Source organism: Cicer arietinum, chromosome 2 (genome assembly GCF_000331145.2).
Source record: "Cicer arietinum cultivar CDC Frontier isolate Library 1 chromosome 2, Cicar.CDCFrontier_v2.0, whole genome shotgun sequence".
NCBI lineage: Eukaryota > Viridiplantae > Streptophyta > Magnoliopsida > Fabales > Fabaceae > Cicer > Cicer arietinum.
The window spans coordinates 17969586-17975150 of record NC_021161.2 but is presented as its reverse complement, the minus strand read 5'-3'; positions in this window follow the sequence as shown (position 1 = coordinate 17975150).

Genomic DNA, 5565 nt, shown 5'->3' with positions numbered 1-5565 from the left:
TAATCGATTGACTTAGTGAAAACTTGGTTCTATGACTCAGAAAATCAATTACCCAGTTGATTTACCAATTGATTGATTAACATACTTATTTTATGATTTCAGTTTTAATTGGCAAATGTTAGATGTGTGAAATCATAATGATGAATCTAACTAATAAACACTATGAACAATAGACACATTTACACATAATCTTCAAGCCTTGTATGATATGATCAATCTTTGCTTGATTGCTTGAGATCCAAGATTTTTCCAAGTGTAGTGTTTGATTCTTTCCTGAAATGTATCTCAACCCAAACTATTAGATTAATCAGATAATGCATATACATTGTATGTTTGGAAGTTATATCAAAATCATAGTCAAGGAGGCATATATCTTACAATCTCCCCCTTTTTGATTAAATGACAAACATACAATTTAACTTTGAGTGTACATTTCAAAATTAAAACTTAACTTTATAATAACTCTTATTTAAAACTCCCCCTGAATTTTGGAATTCATAATTCATTTCAATTTCAATTTTCAGATTAAATTTTCAGTATACATGATAAGATAAGCATAAACACAAGTTAAATTCATTCAAATTCTCCCCCTTTGTCATTAAATTCAAAAAGATAATACAAGAGAGAATAATGATTCAAAAGCTATCATAAGAGATATACTGAAAAAAAACTTACAAAACAACAAAGAAAACAAAAGCCTAAACAACTAATCTAGGGCTGTTCCTCATTATGAAGATTTTTCCAAGTGCTGTCAAATGATTGGTTAAATGGGAGAACCTTTTCTGTAAATCTAAAATAGATTCTCCGGGCTGCATGCGAAATAACTCATATTCTTGTGATAGTGTGTTGAGTTTGGATCTTTTTACCTCAATGGTGCCTTCGTGAGTTACTTCCAACGTATCCCATATTTCTTTTGCTGTTTTACAGTGAGATATGCGGAAAAACTCATCCATTCCTAGTGCAGATTGTAATATGTTCTTAGCCTTTTTATCGAAAAGCACTTTTCTCTTATCCTCATCCGTCCAAGAATTTTTTATTTTTATTTCTTCTTTGTTATTGATGACAGTTTTTGGAATATGAGGACCATTTTCAACGGCATCCCATATGTCATCTCCTTGTGCTTCGAGATATGCTTGCATACGGATTTTCCAAAAATCGTAGTGCTCTCCAACAAAACATGGTGGCTTGGTACTGCTACCACCATCTCTAAAGACAGGTTGTGCGGAAGCCATGAGTAATTGATCGAGGAATAAGTTACCTTAACCTGCTCTGATCCCAATTGTTAGTATAGAAGTACGCCTAAGAGGGGGGGGTGAATTAGGTGTTAGTAAATTTTCTTGTTTTTAGTGATATGGTAATCAGATTTTCTGAGTTTAAGAACAAGGCTTAATAAAAATTGCAGTAAGTAAATGAACACTTTAAGATTTATCCTGGTTCCCCTTATAACCAAGGGTACGTCCAGTCCTCTTGCACACCACAAGAGATTAATCCAATACTTGTCAGAAAATGTACAACTCCCACCCAGGGATTCTTGCTACAAAACTTCTAACAATACTTCTAAGATAGCACACCACTATCTTAGATTAAGCTATCTTGTACAAATGATACAATAAGGTTTGAATGAGTCTAAGATGTGGTATACTAGTAAACAACTCAATATCAATTCAAGTACTTGAGAACTTTTAGAATGATATGAAAATCTAATGCAAGTACTTAGAAAAATCAGAATTTTGTTCAAAGTTGTTTAATGAATTAATTCAAGGATTGTTTTTTTTTTTTTATCTGAAGTTATGGGGTATTTATACTCCATAAAACATCCTTTCAGACTCGTGGCCATTGATCCAAGAGGTTTGATGAAAAATTACAATGTTCTAGAGGCATCCCAGATCTGAAAAATTGTAATGTTTCTAGGTGTATTCGAATACAGTATATGTGTATTCGAATACACGTCTTTGTAACGTTCAAAAAATTCAAATTTTATATCTTGTATTCGAATACACATAAGTGTAGTCGAATACAGATTAGTGTATTTTAGCCTCTGACTTAAATTGTATTCAACTACAGATGGGTGTAGTCTTATACACACAAAGGATTTTTGGCCACTGACTTAGCTTGTATTCGACTACAGATGGGTGTAGTCGAATACAACATTTAAAGTTTTGCCTCTGACTTAAGTTGTATTCGAATACAACATGGTGTATTCGAGTACACTTATGCAAATTTTCAAAAATATGATTTTAAATGATTTGTTAATGTTGTTTTTCATTTTCGAAAATATGTTAAATGCATATGTAAATATGAATTGTTCTCATGTATTTGAACTATTGATTTGTATCATATACCTTTACATTTAATCATTTATTATTTGGATTTTGAAGCTTATTGAAGATAGTTTGATCTTCTTTTTGATCTTGTTGCATTGTCCATAGTTGGTGGTCTTGTCGTCATCAAAAACATGTAGTTTACATTCTCCCCCTTTTTGATTATGACAAAATGTTGTTGTGAAGAGAGTGTATAGTTGAAATAATTGCTCCCCCGTAATAGGTGCATACTCCCCCCGTTGTATGTGATGATTTGAAAAAAAATTGTTTTTGAGTACCTACAAGGTTTGAAATGCAAAAACAGTACCAAATTTTCTCCCCCTTTTGACATGATAAAAAAGAAGAAAAAAAAGAAAAAGAGACATACAAGTTTCGAGTATAATCATACACAAACGGCATATAAGGTAACAAGGAGAATATCATAAATGGAAATTAAGCCATAATATCATAAAAGTTAATACATAACATGTCGCGATTAGAGCAATACAAAATACACCATAATCCAAAGGACAAAGGAGTTCATAAAACAAAGATCACAGTAATACATAATGCAAAAAGTTAAATTAGTACATAGCAACTAAGGGACTTAATCAAAATCTGTCGGAATGTGGAAATGATCAATTTTGTCTGATAAATTACTAATGTTTTGAGATAGTGCTTCATGATTGCGAGCAATAGTAGTTTCAATATTGGTGAAACGAGTGTCGATAGAGGTGGTCAAATTGTCGAATTGAGTTTGGAAGAAGGTTTGGAAAGAATCATGGCGAGTCATGATCATTTGATTGGAGATATAATCATCACCAGATGCAGTTTCCTCGCCATCTTCATCTCCTTGAGTAGCAACGTTTGAGGGTCCAGCATTGTCCTCATGTGCATCATCAGATGGTTGACCATGATCACCTTTATGCACAAATGCTTCAAGCTCTTCATTCCATATTATCCGCATGCTAGGCAAGACACCTAAATCCAGCATATTTTCTTTGGTGGGTGTAAACATAACTTCATCAGAGAAGTCCACACCAAAGTGTTCCAAAATCCGTGAAACTTCCTTTGCATAGGGTAAGCCAAAATCCTCACGAGATCCAAACATAATAGATTTCACAAAAAATGGCCAATTAAGTTGACGACCTTCAAACATGAAATTCATAATTTGCAATTCAAACTCCGAAATTTGGGAGTAATTTCCAGCCTTCGGAACCAGAATGTAGCTAAGGAAATAGTGTAGAAGCCGATAATCAACAGTAAGATTTCCCACACCATACCGTTGTTGGGCATATTTGGAACCTGCTTGAGCTCTCTTTTGTTCCATGGTGCGTCTGCCAAACCAACAGAGGGAGAAATACGCATGATACTTAGAAATATCACCCCATGCACACAATTTGTTTGGACAAAATTTTTCACCATTAAAAGGAATATTCAGAATTTCTCCAATGGTTTTGGTATTTAAGCGGATGGTTTTACCCTTAACTCGAGAGACTATCAGTTTTCCCTCTTGCATGAGATTGCAATAAAAAACCCTAAACAAATCTGGATAAACTGGACCTTTGTAGCCTATAAACTCTTCAACATGTTGTGCTTCGAGCAACGCAGGAAATTTAAAGTCAGAGAAAGAGTTTAAAGTACCATACTTTGGGATAATAAGTCGCTTGTCCGAGTAGAATGTGCGAAAATGATCAATTTCCTCCGGTGTGTGTAGAAGCCGGGATAGATCCGTGATGTTAGGATTCCTGGTTCGTTTTCGTGAGGGACCTACTGCTGCATGTTTGGTGCGTTGTCCTCGTTTGCGGGCATCCATGGTGAGAAAGGGTATTTTTGGTGAAAGTGGGTTTTAGAGAAAATGTGAGAGTTGTGAGAGATTTGAAGAGGAATGACAAGAAGGAAGTAAAGAGTAATGGATTTTGTTAGGTTGGGTGAGTGGGGAAGTGAGTGGAAGGAGGATGGATGAGTTTTGGAGAGAAGAGAGAAGAAACTGGGGCTGTATTCGGATACCAAATAAAATAACCCTAAATATGTGAAACAACTTTTATATCTGGGCAAAAACGCGAAGGTGTATTCGACTACACCTTCTTGTATTCGAATACACATTTTTCTGGGAACGTGTATTCGACTACACATCCTTTGTATTCGAATACAGGAAATTTGGGAAAGTTTGTATTCGAATACAAACATTTGTATTCGACTACATAAGCACAGTTTTGCTTAAAAACTCAGTTTTTTTATGAAAATTGCATCATGTAATACACAAATTCATATATCAAAAAGCAATAATCAACAAGAAATAAGAGATATGACAAACTATGTATATCATGCAATGGTTAAAGATCATTTTCACTCAAAATACCAAGTTCTCTTCGGATTTTATAAAATGAGTCTTTAGGTAACGGTTTTGTAAATATATCAGCCAATTGATTGTGTGTATCAACAAATGTTACCTCAACATTACCTTTAAGTACATGCTCCCATAGAAAATGATGTCGGATATCGATGTGTTTAGTTCTAGAGTGCATGATTGGATTCTTTGAGATGTTTATTGCGCTTGTGTTATCACATCTTAAGGGAATGCATCCGAGATCTACTCCATAGTCATGTAATTGCTGTTTGAGCCAGAGAATATGGGCACAACAGCTTCCTATTGCAATGTATTCAGCTTCAGCAGTACTAAGTGCAACACAAGCTTGCTTTTTACAAGACCATGAAACTAGTGCATTTCCTAAGACATGGCACGTGTCGCTGGTGCTTTTACGGTCTGTTTTGCATCCCGCATAATCCGAATCAGAGTATCCAACTAGGCTACATATGCTACCCTTAGGATACCATAGGCCTACATTTGTTGTTCCTTTCAGATACTTCATAATTCTTTTAACAGCTACTAGATGTGATTCTTTCGGATCTGCCTGAAATCTTGCACACAAACAAACACTAAACATGATATCTGGCCGGCTGGCCGTTAGATATAATAATGATCCAATCATACCTGTCGATTGAAATTCCTGATGCATCTTTATCAACATATGTTCCGGAGCCCATTGGAGTTGTACTTTCTTTGCAATTCTCCATTTCAAATTTCTTTAGTAATTTTTTACAATATTTGGCTTGATTGATGAAGATGCCGTGCTCAAGTTGTTTGATATGAAGTCCAAGAAAATAGTTTATTTTTCCCATCATGGACATTTCGAATTCTCCTTGCATTATTGAAGAGAATTCTTCACATATGTCCTTGTTGGTTGATCCAAATATTATATCA